This window comes from Girardinichthys multiradiatus, chromosome 6 (genome assembly GCF_021462225.1).
Source record: "Girardinichthys multiradiatus isolate DD_20200921_A chromosome 6, DD_fGirMul_XY1, whole genome shotgun sequence".
In the NCBI taxonomy this organism is placed as follows: domain Eukaryota; kingdom Metazoa; phylum Chordata; class Actinopteri; order Cyprinodontiformes; family Goodeidae; genus Girardinichthys; species Girardinichthys multiradiatus.
This window is the reverse complement of record NC_061799.1, coordinates 16138758-16157084: the sequence shown is the minus strand read 5'-3', so window position 1 is coordinate 16157084 and position 18327 is coordinate 16138758. Positions and strand designations below refer to the sequence as shown.

Genomic DNA, 18327 nt, shown 5'->3' with positions numbered 1-18327 from the left:
ATTACTTTCTTAAATTGTAATATTTGGATACACTTCTTTAATATTTAGTAGAGTTAAGATGTATAACTTAGGTGAAATATTCTGCCCCCTGACAAGCTTCTAACAATAGCTTGCTGAAAATGTTTAGCCCATTTCTCCTGATAGAACTGGTGTAGCTGAGTGAAGTAGATTCACCCCCTTGCTAGTTAAAAATGTATCATTTCTGCCCACTAATTTTCTGTGAGACTGAGATCAGGGCATCCCACCTCTATACTTCACATTTAGGACGATGTTGTCACAAGACATCAGCAAGCTTTCCCGTTTTTCCTTTTAAATGTAATAACAGTCATTAGGGCCAAACACTTCAATTTATTTTCCATCAGATGATTGGACATGTTGGAAACTGGGATTTGTCTGTTTTATGCTAAGTAGTGACTTCTTCCTCTCTGAGTGGTCTTTAAACCCATATCAGTAAAGCACCCGTTTCACTGTGGATAATAGGACACTCTTCACCCCCATGTTCCCAGGATTTTCTGGGGTTAATGCACACATTTCACACCAAGATATGCTCATCTCTGGGACACAAAACCCTTTTCTTGAACAATACGACCGCCATTCATGCTTATGCTGATTATACTTGCATGTAATAGTCCTACTATATCAATGTTCCATTACTGGAAAACAAAATGCATCAAACTTAATAACATAAAACCTAACTGGCAGAATAGGAAGAGAATTCTGGAAAATTTGGGATTTGATGGAACGGTGCAGCTAATTCTATTATATATCAAAGGAAGCAGTAAGTATATCTATTAAAACTAAATTCCAAGTTTTAATTTTTGTCCAGTATTGCAAAGTGCACCAGGTTGTAAATACAGGAAGTATTGTCACTCGAATGTCACTCTCCTTTTGGACCACATTTACATGTCTTATTGTGTAGTAATCTCATTGATCTTAATGTAGTTTGAACAGTTTCCGTTGTTTGGCGAAAAATTCAATAAGCGCAAAGGAGATCACATATCCTCACCTTGCTCCTTTGGGGGATAAAAGCTCAGAAAACATCACTCAAACCTCCACATTATTTATATATGCAATAAGGCCTAGACATGGTCCCAAAAGCAAGTGTATCTGAAAGCAGGACAGACTTTCTTTCCACTTTCAAATCTTTCAACAACCATGCTGACGAGGCAACAAAAAATTGTAATCAGAACAGACACATCCAATAGAGCCAAGGCCGGCCAATTGACCAACTGGCAATTGGCTTTTCTCCATACATTTAAAGATCAATATGAGAGACCTCAAGCTCATTTGGTCAACTGTACTAACGACAGAGGGAAACAAAATGAAGTATTTGTGTCAAGCAATTAAACAACAAAAAGAACTGTAAATAACACAAAGTTTTTCCCATAGGTTCAACAATGGAGAATAAATTAGAACATTTTCACTGGGGATTGAAATACCACAAGTTACATCTGATAAACCTTGAAATACTCTTCAAAGAATAAACGTTTAAAGTAAAACTTAAAGTAGAAATACAAAAATATAATAATAATTGAAATGTAGTAATCTCCTCCTTGAACCGCCACCTTAACGTGGTGGAGGGGTTTGAGTGCTCAAATGATCCTAGAGGCTATGTTGTCTGGGGCCTAAATGCCCCTGGTAGGGTCTCCCATGGCAAACAGGCTCTAGGTGATGGGTCAGACAAAGAGTGGTTCAAGAATCCCTCATGAGGACCAAAATATTGAGGCACGTGACGTCGCCCGGTACGGCGGAGCCGGGGTCCCACCCTGGAGCCAGGCCTGGGGTCGGGACTCGTCGGAGAGCGCCTGGTGGCCGGGTTGCTCCTCGCGGGACCCAGCCGGGCCAAGCCCGTACGAGAGACGCGAGGCCATCCCCCAGTGGGCCCACCACCTGCAGGGGGAACCGTGAGGGACCGGTGCAAAGAGGATTGGGTGGCGGATGAAGGTGGAGACCTCAGCGGCCCGATCCCCAGATGCTTAGGCTGGCTCTAGGGATGTGGAATGTCACTTCGCTGGGGGGGAAGGAGCCTGAGCTTGTATGGGAGGTCGAGAGATATCGATTAGAAATAGTCGGGCTCGCCTCCAAGCACAGCGTGGGCTCTGGAACCCATCTCCTTGAGAGGGGTTGGACTCTCTTTAACTCTGGAGTGGCCCACTGCTGGGAACGCCTGGCGGAGCCCTCGGCCAGGGATGTATTCAACTCCCACCTCCGGGAGAGCTTCGACCAGATCCCGGGGGATGTTGGAGACATAGAGTCCGAGTGGACCATGTTCTCCACATCTATTGTCGATACTGCTGCCCGTAGCTGCGGCCGTAAAGTCTGCGGTGCCTGTCGCGGTGGCAATCCCAGAACCCGGTGGTGGACACCGGCAGTAAGGGATGCTGTCAAGCTGAAGAAGGAGTCCTATCGGCTGTGGTTGGCTTGTGGGACTCCTGAGGCGGCTGACGGGTACCGTGAGGCCAAGCGTGCTGCGGCCCGGGCTGTGGCAGAGGCAAAAACACGGGCCTGGGAGGAGTTCGGTGAGGCCATGGAGAAGGACTACCGGTTGGCCTCGAAGCGATTCTGGCAAACCGTCCGGCGCCTCAGGAGGGGGAAGCAGTGCTTCGCCAACACTGTTTATAGTGGGGGTGGGAGACTGCTGACCTCGACTGAGGACATTATCGGGCGATGGAAGGAGTACTTCGAGGATCTCCTCAATCCTGCCATCATGCATTTCGTGGTGGAAACAGAGGCTGGGGACTCGGGGTTGGACTCTCTGAAGTCACCGAGGTGGTTAAAAAGCTCTGCGGTGGCAAGGCTTCGGGGGTGGATGAGATCCGCCCTGAGTACCTCAAGTCTCTGGATGTTGTAGGGCTGTCATGGTTGACACGCCTCTTCAACATTGCGTGGCGGTCGGGGACAGTGCCTCTAGACTGGCAGACTGGGGTGGTGGTCCCCCGGAGGGTGTGTTCCAACTACAGGGGGATCACACTCCTCAGCCTCCCTGGTAAGGCCTACGCCAGGGTATTGGAGAGGAGAGTCCGGCCGATAGTCGAACCTCAGCTTCAGGAGGAGCATTGTGATTTTCGTCCCGGCCGTGGAACACTGGACCAGCTCTATACCCTCTACAGGGTGCTCAAGGGTTCATGGGAGTTTGCCCAACCGGTTCACATGTGTTTTGTGGACCTGGAGAAGGCATTCGACTGTGTCCCTCATGATGCCCTGTGGGGGGTGCTCCAGGAGTATGGAATCGGGGGCCCTTTATTAGGGGCCATCCGGTCCCTGTACGAGCGGAGCAGGAGTTTGGTCCGCATTGCCGGCACTAAGTCGGACCGGTTCCCGGTGCATGTTGGACTCCGGCAGGGCTGCCCTTTGTCACCGGTCCTGTTCATAACTTTTATGGACAGGATTTCTAGACGCAGCCAAGGGCCGGAGGGGGTCTGGTTTGGGGGCCAGTGGATTTCGTTTCTTCTTTTTGCGGATGACGTGGTCCCGCTGGCCCCCTCTAGCCAAGACCTACAGCATGCGCTGTGGCGGTTCGCAGCCGAGTGTGAAGCGGCTGGGATGAGGATCAGCTCCTCCAAGTCCGAGGTCATGGTACTCGACCGGTATAGGGTGGCTTGTCCTCTTCAGGTTGGAGGGGAGTTCCTGCCTCAAGTGGAGGAGTTTAAATATCTCGGGGTCTTGTTCACGAGTGAGGGAAGAATAGAGCGGGAGATCGACAGACGGATCAGTATGGCTGCCACAGTAATGGGGGCGCTGTGCTGGTCCATTGTGGTGAAAAGAGAGCTGAGCCAAAAAGCGAAGCTCTCGCTTTACCGGTCGGTCTACGTTCCTACCCTCACCTATGGCCATGAACTTTGGGTCATGACCGAATGAACAAGATCCCGGATACAAGCGGCTGAAATGAGCTTCCTCCGTAGGGTGGCCGGGCACTCCCTTAGAGATAGGGTGAGGAGCTCGGCCATCCTGGAGAGGCTCGGAGTAGAGCTGCTCCTCCACATCGAGAGGAGCCAGTTGAGGTGGCTCGGGCATCTATACCGGATGCCTCCTGGACGCCTTCCTCGGGAGGTGTTCCAGGCACGTCCCACCGGGAGGAGGCCCAGGGGACGGCCCAGGACACGCTGGAGGGACTATGTCTCTCGGCTGGCCTGGGAACGCCTTGGGCTCCCCCTGGAGGAGCTGGAGGAGGTGTCTGGAGAGAGGGATGTCTGGGTGTCTCTGCTGAGTCTGCTGCCCCCGCAACCCGGTCCCGGATAAGCGGAAGACGACAAGTATGAGTACGAAATGTGATTGCTTGCACTGTGGTGTTCTTTGCTCAAAAGGAAATAAAAATATTTTTGCTTTATTTTCAGTTTATATGCATTTACATCTGACAAATAATGCATTAGCGAATAGTTGCAGAGAAAACTATATAAATTGCAGTTGATTGATTTTGCACATGCTGTTTAGTGGTGTTTGCATCTTGTCTGCGTTTTTTAATTAAAAAAGTGTTTTTCTTACATGAGAAGTGCTGAAAATTTCTTCTCTCTATGCACATTATTTCTTAAGCAACTAACAAACATTTTGTGCATTCAAGGGAGACTTCAAAGTGTAGCACCTGGCTGTATATTTAAAGATTTAAAGGTGAGGAAGAACATGTGTTTCTTCTATTCAGTCTCTCCTGCAGTTTACATGGAGCTTAATTTTAACCTGAAGTAAGGTATTGAACTCGTTCCATCTCTTCATTATCATGCTGATTCAGAAAGAGTTTTTACTCATACTTTGTCAGGATTAAAATGTTTTCACATGAAAGACAAATATGACTGAAATACATCCTTTAGACTTGGATGACAAATACCAGTGAAGCTCTGCAGGGGTGTTTGTGCTTGTATGTTAAAGAGATACTGAAAAGGGAATCTGGGCTGCACTGAGGCACTGTTCCTGACATGTTCCTTCCCTTCTACTCCCCCAGTAAAATCCTTTATCTCAAAGCATGACTGCAGGAAGGGCTGTTCTCTTCAAAAAGCAACCGATATGACAGGGAAATAAATAAAATGAGGGAAAAAACCTTCAAAGCATTTAAACTCATGAAAGCTTTTACTTGATAAATAAAGCCTTAGTTTTCGATAAAATGTTTTTTAAACCGAAGCTTTGCTGAATTAGTTTTCACATCAAAATCTGTCCTTCCCAGAGGATCTACGCTGGAAAATTTGAATAGGGTCAGGGGGCATGTGATTTTAAAACAGATACAAGAAATGGGAACTACAGTCTAACTCAGAGGGAGTCTTGAGCTGTACTTTAGTCACAGTTACAAAGACTTCAAACTTGACTTAGACTTAAAGTCTGAGACTTGTGTAATCAGGGATGGGACCATGCGTAGATTGTTTGAGTAAATGAATAATGTTGTTTTCTCTGAATTACCATAGTGTATACAAATTACCAGTTGTCACTGGAGGATTTAACAGTAGCTTTCAAGTTCATCTGTTATAATTTAATGCTACCATCAAGCAAGCATTTACATTCAATGAGACACATACTGCAGCTCTGACAGAGACGCAGTTTGTAAAGGGTGTGTTTTATTTAGATACCAGGAATGTTTGTAGACAGTTGGCTATTAATGGCTAAAACCAACCTGTTCAGGTTCCCTAAAACTAAACTCTAAGTCAAATTACTATGGATCATTTCAGGGCAAAATGAACTTATTTCACCTCAAATATCGTGCTTGCTCTCTGTTAAGATAGCATCAATGCAAAGACACTTAAAGGTCCTTAGGAAAATAAAAGGTTTTCTTGTTATGTTCTTTCAGAAATTGATCGGAAAAATTATCTGTTAGAAAACATGCCAGTATTTTCATCTTTGTAACAATAATTTTTTACAATGGCAGTGTGCTGAAACAGCTGCTTTTATAACACTGCTGTTAATACAGCAGTTATCCAGATCTAACATAGTTCAAGGTCACTCACAAAACTCAATCCTGCAGGTTCATATGCCACATTAATTAGAAACCTTCATACTGAATAATAACCATGTCTGTAGGGTGGATCAGGGACAGTGGAGACACTTCTTTCTTTATTAATAATTACCCAAAGCTAAATGCCGTAAAGAAATTATTTTTACATAGCATTTCTTTTGCTTATATAGTGTGCCCTATATTTAGGCAGCTACTTTGAAGCTACCTTAGTATGGATTGTAATTGTAGTAGGAATGTAGCAATAATTTTAAACTTATAATTTTTTATGTGGGAATGTAGTTTATTTATTGAGTGTAGTTCTTATGTTATTGGTAAGATCAATTAATGACTTTTTAATATATGTCAGGAACTTACATCACAAATCAGCGTGTATGAAAACGACCAACAAAAACTGTTGTCACTTACTCACAAATGGTTACCTGTGGCGACTCTTTTCGATACAGAAGCTGAAAAAACTATTTGATGTGGAAGGGACTTGTCAGGGTTCTGGGTTTTTGTGTGTGTGTGTTTGTGTTCACTTTGTTTTTAGCTTTCAGATGGTGCACCTGAGTTTCTCAGGTGCACGGGGTGACAGGTGCGACTAATCTGCTGATTGCCTTGAGGAGTATTTAAGCAGGAGCCTGCCAGCACTTGCCAGAGTATTTGCCTTCAGTGGTAACAAACCTAGCCACTACCCAAGCTATGCTTCGTTCCATGAATCTTTGCTGACATTGTATTTGATTTTTTGCAGGCTGAAACTTGAACCTTGTTTGTCTTCGTTAAGCTTCGTCTTTGGCTCCAGTGATTTCCTGGACGCTCAAGTTTACCTACGTTTTGTGGATTACGTATTGGATTTCGTGTTTTGGATTAAGCTGGCAGCTTCCTGGAAATTCCCGACTCCTGAACCAAGGCAGAGGCGTACCCTGTCCACCCTCCAACGCAAGTACCTGAACATTGAACTCTCTCATGAACTCACCAGTATTCACTCCCCAGCTCGTACTGAAGCATCTGGACAACCTAGCTTCGCACACCCAGGTTCTGACTCCCTCTACCCCTGGCGACCTGACGGCATTTACTTAGTAAGTGTAGAATATAAACTATCTATGTGTGTAACTGGAATGTGCAGATAGAGGACAGGGAGTAGCGGATAGAGAGTGCAAGGTCATAAATTGGTGAAGGACAGGGAGGGCCGGAGACAAGACAAGATGAGCTTGCTGGAAGAAATAACAAGAAGCACTCCTTATTTGGACATAAGGAACTGTTATGTTATACAACTGAGTGATATGATATATGTAAAGAAGGAAATGTGAACACACCCTGGAGACTTAATAAAACGAGCTGGAACCAGAGAGAGAGCAGAGTTGGGCTCGCAGGCGTTGGCTGGAGCATCTCTCTCACTCTGCGCAGAGGCGAACTTAAGCTGATTGTATTTTGTGTTTATTTCACTCTTTTGAAACCTGTGCCCAAATCAACGGACCTGGAGAAGCAGAGACGGCTTCGACATAAGACACTTTCTTGTTTACAAGTTTTGTTTTCGTTAACACCGTTCCCTGTTTCACCAGTTCACTTCCCCTCTCTTTCAGTTGGCGAATTTACCCATTCATGTCCCTGTGTTCACGTACTGTAAATAAACACCGTTACACTTTCAGCTTGTTTCCTCTGAGTGTTCTTTGTATGTGGGTCAGTGCTATATCGAAAATGACAAGACTATGTAATTAAGATACTTTTGCCAATATATTTGGAGTGGAGAGATTCGCATTGATGAAAATTGGCTCACTCAGTGAGATGCTAATATGCATATGCTTGCAAAACATCATAGTTTAGGCCTGCTGCGCAAGGACATTATTTAAGGTGTATCAACTGTACCCCTGTTCCAACTATATCCAGTCAACATTAATAAAGAAGGATCTCCAAGGAGAACAAATTATTTTATCCCATGTTTGAAAATGGGTTGGATGGGCCCACAGAGATTGATTAGATGCTTCACATACTGTAATTTCATTCAGTTAGAAATTAAAAAGTTACAGCAAATGTTGAATGGATTTGATTTGGGTGAATTACACTTGATGGTAGTGGAAGCTTTTGTAAGTTTAAAGGTCTGAGTTACATGGGGTCAAAAGAATGCTGCTGCACATTTTAATACATATGAAGTCTGATGACCTGAAATGGATATGGAAATGAGGATGGAGTGTGTTGCTTCAATGCTATTATTCACTCGAAACTCAAGTGGCTATGCTGTCAAAGACAACTCATTTGCATGAATGTTTCATTTTTATTTCACAAACTCATATCCACACTTCCTGGCCTTCTTGGTAGCATTCCTACAACGTTCTCCCTCCATAGGTGAGAGCCAAAACCTCCACATCATGCCTCTTCCACTTACTATTTATCATTAAGTGAACTCCTGCTGGAAGCTGAGGAAAATTGCCACATTTTAATCCATGTGGACTGTGGAGCTGTAATTTTTTTATCATCAGCATAGATCTTTTAATTTTGCCTTGTAGTGGAGAGAATTATGCCACCACAACAGTATTACTGTATTCCTGACAACTCTTGCATGTAAGGCAAATTGATTTGTGGACATAAAGTTTTTCCTAAAACAACAGGAGATAATCTTTTTAAGTGACGTGTAGAGATTGTAAGAATTATGATTATTAATTAATTAATATATATCAAGAATTATAATTTAAAATCATAATTTGAAAAAAAATAATTTCCTAACCAAAAATCATTACTTACGAATCGAAATCAGAGATGTCCTCTGGTGTTGTAATTATGGCTCAAGGCCCTTAATAATTACAATTATATCTGAAAAGACTCACAAAGAAAAGTTTTAATGATGATAAATTACATGGTTATTTATTTGGCGTTTGGACCTGGGAGGAAGACATGAATGCTGAGAATGGCACAAAGATGATCATTTGTAAGGCTTAGATTTAGAGATGTCTTCCCTCTGATCCGACACTGGTGGTGGATTGGCAGCCAGGGAGCGAGGAAGCCAGGAGTAGATGTGAAGGAAGATGGTGGAGGTGGGGTGGACTAGGGATGAGCTCAGCTGACAAGCGAGGATGAAGCCAGTTGAAGGTCCTTAAAACGCAAGGCGTCGGAAGGTGATTGGATGGAGAATCAGACGGACAGGATGCAGATTAGGAGGCGGTGAAGGTGAGTCTTTCATTCTGAATTTTTGTCTAAACTCCATTTATTAAATTCTCAGTAACTGATAACTATTACTAGATGTCACTGTTTAATCAACCGCTTCACTGAAGGTGGGGGAACTTTGACCTTATTTTGACAGACAAATCACTCTTGCTCAAAATAAACACAAACGCTTTCTCTTTATCTACGTGAAATGTATGAAATCAACAGCCCTGATACACCTCGCTATTCTGATTCAATAATCTTCACCTAATCAAGTAGGCAAAAATTCTACACAAAAGGGGTAAAATAACTAACTAAACAAGATAAAACAACATTGAGTGTGTATGGAAGTCAAACCAGCAGTTATGGCAAAAACAAGAGAAAATACAGTACTGGGCGAAGCTTTGGGAGCAGCCTCCACCAGGCTGCAGTTATAAAGCCCCCAACGTTGGAGCTCAGGGAAACACAAAGGGACACATAAAACCTTTAGGCGAGCAACGAGTGGAAAAACACTAAGAGTGAAGACAATGGAATAGTGAGTTTTCACCATGAGGTTCTAGCAGTCCAACTTTAAGTTCACCTGAGTCTATGCTCAGGTGTTCAAACACAGTGAGACACACACAGCTTCAAAGTGCGGTGGCTTTCAGAGTCCAACAGCAATCAAAGTTTCAATAAGACATTGCATGCAAAATAATATAGAAAATACTTAAAATGCATAGTCATAATGGCTACAGTGGCTGGAATGATGTACAGAGAAGCTGAAGAGAAAGCTGCAGAATGGAGGTGGCGGAAATCAGTGGCTCCCTACCCTGCTCCTCAGGGAGTCCTCTCTAGGTGTCTCTTTGCTGCCACACACCTGGCTTAAATGAATGAGTGATTAACAGGCTTGTGCAGCACATGATGGCATGCAGAAGAGGTAATACAGTTATTTGAAGCTGGTGTGCTCTAAAACATGCAGGATAGAGGTCCCTGAGGACCAGGGTTGGGAAACACTGGTCAAGTAGTATCAATCGTCACTATTACAGTGTTAAAGAAAAATTGTTTTAAAATGAATCCAGAATAAAAACAAACATCAAGCATACAGGTCCAAGTAATAAAAACTATTAAAAATACAAGGACATAAAAAGACACCCAGGTCACATCAGCAAAAATTAAAAATAAATTAATTTACCTCATTTTAAAATGTTTTCTTGAAAGACACCCTATTACATAAAAAAGTAATGTTTTGTTGTTTTTTTTTTCACAGGGATGAAGCATAACAAAGATGTATTCAGTACCAAATAATAAAATGTTGGTACTAGAAAAAATTCTGACACTGACCTGAAACCAGCATTGGTCTAGGGCCAGCATTTATCAGCTCGCTAGTCTGTTACGCTAGCAGAAGAATCATGGATGGAGCCATGAAATTGAAATGCTGGTAACCATTTAATGGTTAGCGTGTGGCACATCCTACAGGATGAATGGGAAAATTGTTTTAGTGCAACTGTCCTCAGAGTTGTGCACAAAGTGGTGGATAAAATGATGACTATCCTCCAAACACTTAATTTCCCCACAGAGAAAGAATTGGAGGAGGTAGGATCTGGTTTTGCAGGCTTTGCAGGCCATGAGGTCTTCCGTTTCGCCGTATGTGCCAACAATGAATTCGACATTCAAATCTTTCCTCTTGCTGAACCACTATAGAAATCACACATCAACAGGAAGCTACAGGGGTTGGACAATGAAACTGAAACACCTGGGTTTAGACCACAATAATTTATTAGTATGGTGTAGGGCCTCCTTTTGCGGCCAATACAGCGTCAATTCGTCTTGGGAATGACATATAGAAGTCCTGCACAGTGGTCAGAGGGATTTTAAGCCATTCTTCTTGCAGGATAGTGGCCAGGTCACTACGTGATACTGGTGGAGGAAAACGTTTCCTGACTCACTCCTTCAAAACACCCCAAAGTGGCTCAAAATAATATTTAGATCTGGTGACTGTGCAGGCCATGGGAGATGTTCAACTTCACTTTCATGTTCATCAAACCAATCTTTCACCAGTCTTGCTGTGTGTATTGGTGCATTGTCATCCTGATACACAGCACCGCCTTCAGGATACAATGTTTGAACCATTGGATGCACATGGTCCTCAAGAATGGTTCGGTAGTCCTTGGCAGAGACGCGCCCATCTAGCACAAGTATTGGGCCAAGGGAATGCCATGATATTGGCAGCCCAAACCATCACTGATCCACCCCCATGCTTCACTCTGGGCATGCAACAGTCTGGGTGGTACGCTTCTTTGGGGCTTCTCCACACCGTAACTCTCCCGGATGTCTTTTCCAATGGTTATAATCAGTCTGACAGAGGGAGGTATCCCAATCATTGGAGTTTTTAGTATAACAATGACCATCAGTGGGACCCTTTGTGAGGTGCCTTGAGATGATATTGTTGTAAATAAGCACCGTTTAACTAAATAATCTGAACTGAAACTATCTGTGTAGTGATGCTGCTATAGGCTTAGGCTGCTGGAGGACATAATGACCACTTTCACCCTCTTCGCTACATTCTCACACTACTCTCCAATTTTGCATTGTTTGCTGTTATTTCAGCTTTTAACCTTGTTCTCTCTTTTATCTTCCTAGAAGCTACACCTGGCCTGGCTCTGTGTCTGCCTGTGACCCCTTTCTGGAGAGGGGAATTGTCCGAGCTTCTGCTGGGAACAACTTAATGCTCACCCTCTACCAATGATCCAAATAGCCTTGTCTTTTAGTGTTTAACCATTTCTCTCTCCTGGACATGGAAATTGACTGTGCTTTTACTGTAACTAATTATATGTGCTCTCTTTCAGACTCTAACCTTGAAAACTGGCTCAGAGTTTATCTGTTCTTTCTTTCTAGGTGAAACGACTAAAGGAGCTACATCCATTAACATTTACTTTTCCTTCCCATAGAAAGTACTTCTGGATCAGTGCTTCTGTGTTCTTTTTGCGTCTCTGCTGTGTTCTCTCAAACCCCCAGTCGGTCGTGGCAGAAGGCTGCTCACACTGAGCCTGGTTCTGCTGGAGGTTTCTTCCTGTTAAAAGGGAGTTTTTCCTCTCTGCTGTCGCTACATGCATGCTCAGTATGAGTGATTGCTGCAAAGTCAATGCCAGTGACTGTCCACTGTCTCTACATGCTCATCCGGGAGGAGGGAATGCTGCAAGTCACTGACTGGATGCAATCTGCTGGGTTTCCTTAGATAGAAAAACTCCGACTGCACTGTTCAATTGTTAGGATTAATTGGAATGTATGTACCTGACTGTTGTGAAGTGCCTTGATACAACATGTGTTGTGAATTGGCGCTATATGAATAAAACTGAATTGAATTGAATTGAATTGAAAACAGTAAAGGTGGACTCATCAGAGAACAATACATGTTTCACATTGTCCACAGCCGAAGATTTGCGCTCCTTGCACCATTGAAACCGACGTTTGGCATTGGCATGAGTGACCAAAGGTTTGGCTATAGCAGCCCGGCCGTGTATATTGACCCTGTGGAGCTCCCGACGGACAATTCTGGTGGAAACAGGAGAGTTGAGGTGCACATTTAATTCTGCTGTGATTTGGGCAGCCCTGGTTTTATGTTTTTTGGATACAATCCAGGTTAGCACCAGAACATCCCTTTCAGACAGCTTTCTCTTGCGTCCACAGTTAATCCTGTTGGATGTGGTTCATCCTTCTTGGTGGTATGCTGCAATGTGCAATCAATGAAGACTGGCTACCAGGCTGGTCCAATTTAGCCATGAAACCTCCCACACTAGTGAGGGAAGAATGGAGCGTGAGATCGACAGATGGATCGGTGCGGCTGCCACAGTAATGGAGACGCTGTTCCAGGTGTGGTGAAGAGAGAGCTGAGCCGAAAAGCGAAGCTCCCGATTTACCGGTCTGTCTACGTTCCTACCCTCACCTATGGCCATGAACTTTGAGTCATGACCGAAAGAACGAGATCCCAGATACAAGCGGCGGAAATGAGCTTCCTCCGTAGGGTGGCCGGGCACTCCCTTAGAGATAGGGTGAGGAGCTTGGCTATCCGGGAGGGGCTCAGAGTAGAGCCGCTACTCCTCCACATTGAGAGGAGCCAGTTGAGGTGGCTCGGGCATCTATACCGGATGAATCCTGGACGCCTTCATCGGGAGGTGTTCCAGGCACGTCCCACCGGGGGGAGGCCCAGGGGACGGCCCAGGACACGCTGGAGGGACTACGTCTCTCGGCTGGCCTGGGAGCGCCTTGGGCTCCCCCCGGAGGAGCTGGAGGAGGTGTCTGGGGAGAGGGACGTCTGGGTGTCTCTGCTGAGTCTGCTGCCCCCGCAACCCGGTCCCGGATAAAGCGGAAGACGATGAGTACGTGTACCTCCCACACTAAAATGACAGGTGTTTCAGTTTCATTGTCCAACCCCTGTATTTACTTCAATAATATTGCAAGGCATCTGTGATTTCAATGATTCCTTCTTAGATGTATACATTGGAAATACCAGTTCAGTGCACGATGCACTGGTGCTGCAAAGGTCCCCAATGTACAAGCAAGCCGTTTATCCACTAGCTGGTTTCTTTCCTATAGGAGACAGTGGATACCCCTGTCTACAGCATCAAGTTTGCACAATGACCCCATATCGGCAGCCTGTGGCCAGTGAGTAAATTCTTTGTTTGTTGTAGTTTTTTTTTGTTTTTCTTAATCTACATTCAAACAGGTCTTTAGATTGTAGATTTTTGCAACTTAAACATTTCCATTTATATTTCTGTACAGGCAGAGTGGAAAAACGATTTTAAAACAGGTACCATGCCAAGGGCAAAAGCATTATTGAGTGTACCTCTGGAATGCTTAAAACATGGTGGCGCTCCATCTTTCTGCATGCACTTCATATCTGGCCTCTCTTTGCTCCAAAAAATTATTACTGTACTTTCTTTGTGTTAACCCTGTAAATACATTTATTCGTTCATCTCCTTTTTATATACATTATTTTTCCATGATTGTTTGTAGTTTCTTACATTCTGCAAATCTGTAAATATTTAAAACATTGTAGATAAATGATTATGATTGCTAAAGGAATTTAAAAATTCATTTTTGGGAGAAACTTTACTAACATAAATATCACAGTGCTACACACAAACACACACCAAATGAAAATTCGAAATCTAGCGGGTTTTATTTACAAATTTACAACAAGCTTTTCAAATAATTACAGGTATATATCAGCCCGTGCAATGGCAGCTTTTTCCCATCATTCATCTCTACCTAGTGGGTCTTTCTCTCTCTTCTCATCCCTTTCTGCCTGTTCCTTTAAAATGGCCAGGACAGCCTCGCTGTTCCTTTGGTTTTTTCCTGCCCTGCGTTCCTCCTCCTCTGCCGATCGAAGGGGGAGAGGCCTTGGTAGTGTCTGTGCCACCTGAAGTAGGAGTCACGTCTGCAGCAACTATCAGGGGTGGGCTGATTGAGTGCTGCTCCTGTAGTGCAGCATCCATTAAACTGTACCACTGCCAGGTGGCAACAGTTACACTTCAAGAGTCCACTCCTATTCCAGTTGGGGGGGTCCTTAAGTTCCTGAAAATTGTAAGGACAATGTCAAACTAAATTAAAATGTAAAGTTGTTTATATATATATATATATATATATATATATATATATATATATATATATAAAATATGTCGACATACATTAGCCATAAAGTTGCTATCTAGTTGTTTATTGGCTAGAAGCTTTAAGTTAAATCAAACATATTTTTTACCTGAGCATGATTGTCTCTCAGCCGGAGATAAAATAAAGGAGATGTCTGCGACGACGATAAAACTGCTGAAGTTCCTCAAAAATTAAAAATAAAACTACCAGAAGTTCGGCTCCATTTTGCTTTAACTGCTTTTTTCTCCTCGCAGCTACGGTTGCTAGGCGACAGTTGTTACGCTGAGGTGAGGGTGGGAACAGCTGGTAAAGGCTAGACCGTCCCATTCCGCAGCTGCTCACTTCCGGCCTCCGTGGTTTTAGCCAGCGCCATAGAAGGACCCTTTCTCTTTCTATGGCGCTGGTTTTAGCGGTCGACAAAGGACACAGCCCACGTAGACCGGGTCCTTCGAAGGATGCAGCCCCTGAGGCTGACTTCCGGGTCAGCATCACCGTTGGTACATTCCCTTTCCGGTTGATTTTGTCAAATGTAAATTTGTTTCAGTACTTGTAAAAGTGTTTTGCATCTTGTTAAATTGTTTTCTGAAATGTAAACTTGTTTCAGTACTTGTAATAGTGTTTTGCATCTTGTTAAATTGTTTTCTGAAATGTAAATTTGTTTTCTGAAATGTAAATTTGTTTTCTGAAATGTAAATTTGTTTCAGTACTTGTAAAAATGTTTCGCATCTTGTTAAATTGTTTTCTGAAATGTTAATTTGTCTTTAAGTTTGCAAAACTGTTTTAGATTTTGTAATGTTGGTTTTCCTAACCACCATTCAGTACTACCGTATTTTCCGCACTATAACGCGCACTTAAAAACCTTTAATTTTTTCAAAAAATGACAGTGCGCCTTGTATATATGGATCAATTGGTTAATTGGTTGATCCATACTGGTTGTACACGGCGCTCTGTCAAAATGTTTCAGTACGACTGGTAAACTACAAAGCCGCACCGGTTGCAGCATTAGGGCTACCGTAGTCAGGGGTGTCGCCGAAGTAATAGCGGTAAACACCTGTACTGTACTTACTCCTAGTCCAACACCACTTGTGTGTGTATAACGTTTGAATGTACTGTTGCAGGAATTGCCTGAACTATATGTGATTAGAAGCTCAGTGTGTGGGGTGTATGTTTCGTATGTGTGTATGGAAGATGTTGACATTACTCCTCCGGACAGAGGTGGCGCTGCGTGCTGCCGTAGCTGAGAATCAAGAGTGAAGGAGTGATGTCAGTATTATTGTGTGTGTGGGGTGGGTAGAGACGGCGACCGGAGCAGCGGTGTATGAGTCTGTAAGCCCTGTGTTTTTACGTGCTGCAAAGTCATTAAAAAGAACCCCGAATCTCGTCAACAACTCAGTGTTTTGATGCTGTTTCTTCATGCTCAACTCAGCAACGTATGAGTGAGGGAGTTAACCCCGAGGAAACTAGTAAGTTCGGCCCTGGAGAAAGCGTCTCCCCTGTGTCATCAGACTACGGTCAGGGGACAGAAACAGGAAAGGTTAACAGTACTAACGTTTGATTTAGTGCATCAAACTGTTTCTTTTACGTGTTTACTGAATCAGGGAAAAGTTCCCTTTCACGTTTTAACTAACGTTTGATTTCAACTTCAACTTCATAGACTCCAATGCATTCCTAACGTGCGGTTGGCTCTATTCAATAGAATTCTATGTAGAGGAGACCTTACCATGAGAGTGAATGGAGTTATCAGAACGCTGGTTTGTAGTGTATTAATAAAGTTTGACTGACTGACTTATCTGACTGTTTTGTTGACATTTTCTTTAGCACAGCTCCATCTAGTGGATGCATAACGCAACCCCAGTCAAACGTTTGACTGCAGTAGCTTCTATTCTATGCGCCTTAAAATCTGGTGTGCCCGATATATGAAAAAAGTTCTAAAATAGGCCATTCATTGAAGGTGCGCCTTATAATCCGGTGCGCCTTATAGTGCGGAAAATACGGTAATCAAGCAGAAAATCATCCAGTTCTACTCAACAGCCAATTTCTCACTGCATCTCAAACCAGTTCTGATTCTCACTTGTGACAGTGAGTCATTAAACCCTCATTGTATTTTTACAAAAATGCAGATCAGACCATTCAAATGGAATTTGAAAGAGATATAGACTGCCGTTCAAAAGCTTTAGAACGCCTTTCTCATTTAATAGTTTTCTTTATGTGTATGACTATTTACATTGTACGTAGATTCTCACTGAACGCATCAAAACTGTGGTGAACACATAGGGAATCATGTAGCAAACAAAAAATTGTAAAAAGAAATATAGATATGTTTTTATTTTAGATTCCTTAAAGTAGCCGCTCTTTGCTGTGATGACTGAAATATTACCCTTCAGCCATCTCATTTCAGGTGATCACCTCAAGAAGTTCACGGAGAGAATGCTATGAGAGCAAAGCAAAGGCTGGCTATTTTGTAATAATATAAAATATAAAAATGTTTGACACATATTTGACACAGTTTGTTTACTATATGATACCATGTGTTGGTTAGGTTTGGTTGCCTTAGTGAGCCATTTTTAGAGTGCAGAAACACCGTTAAACTATTACGTTACTTTATTAATAAGCAAAGTGTTTTAGTAGTCTTCCCTTTGCATGCCAGAAATGTATGCTCTAAAAGTGGCCAAGTCTCTTTTAGAGCATAAATAGATGTGGCATGCTACATCAATGGAGATTTTTATGAATAAGAGACTCTCACCAACACAATTTCAGTAGCAGCTGGCTAATAAAATAACTCCAAAGAAAGTGAATAAATATTTTCAGTTGTAGAAAATGCTTAATCTTATTTTAAAAAGAAGAGTTCCCAAAAAACAAGGCACTAAATACCTCACAAATTATTTACAAGTCTTTCACCCTTAAACATTTATCAACATGGCCTATTAACCTATTTTGCATTTTCACATAAATTTAGGAATTTGAAAGCAACTTTATCCACTTAATATTACTAGTGCCAAGTTGATGACCTGCTTTAATCTCCCCTCAGCTTATTTTTGGCTTATGGCCCGTTCTATAAAAACAAGCCACTCATGTATCATTTTGTGCCAGGTAAATAATTCTAACCGATTGGTGTGCTACTTCCAGCACATTTCCACTGACTCACTACACAACTTTGGCTGTTGCCACAGAGCTCTAAAAACACTAGGTGTTCACACAACAGACTAGGTTTTTTTTCTCGACAAAAAGACTGGGGATGACGCACTTAACTGCACCTGCTGCTGGAACACAAACTACAGGATTTTTTATTCCAACTAAAGGCAACTGAGCACATCAAGCTTGTGTATAAACTCTTATAATAGGTAAAAAAAAACAAATATACCTGCAGGTCGCGGTAATAGATGATAGTCTCGGATATTTTTGTTTACACTCCCCCATAAAATAAAGAGCTGCGATTTAAAAATTGCCCCCGATTTGATTTGCCTCAGCGTTATGTTTCACCAAGGGCTCTCAGATCATTTGAACAGCTTCTATTGACTATAACAAAAACTATGCAGAAGCTCAGAGGAGATTTTTCAGTTGTGGCACCAAAATTGTGGAAGAAGTTGCCATTAAATATAAAAGAGGCCTCTTTCCTTTCTGCTTTCAAGTCTCTCTAAAAAATATATCTA

The 18327-nt window shown here is 42.9% G+C and overlaps 1 long non-coding RNA gene across 1 annotated transcript; it reads right to left on the bottom strand.

Annotated features, from left to right (window-relative positions):
- Window positions 1–14182: 14182 nt before the first annotated feature.
- LOC124870648 lies at window positions 14183–15130 on the bottom strand. Its single transcript, XR_007038848.1, has 2 exons — window positions 14787–15130; window positions 14183–14602 (listed from the first exon to the last, which is right to left on the bottom strand). It is a non-coding gene; the product is annotated as an uncharacterized LOC124870648 (long non-coding RNA).
- Window positions 15131–18327: the final 3197 nt, after the last annotated feature.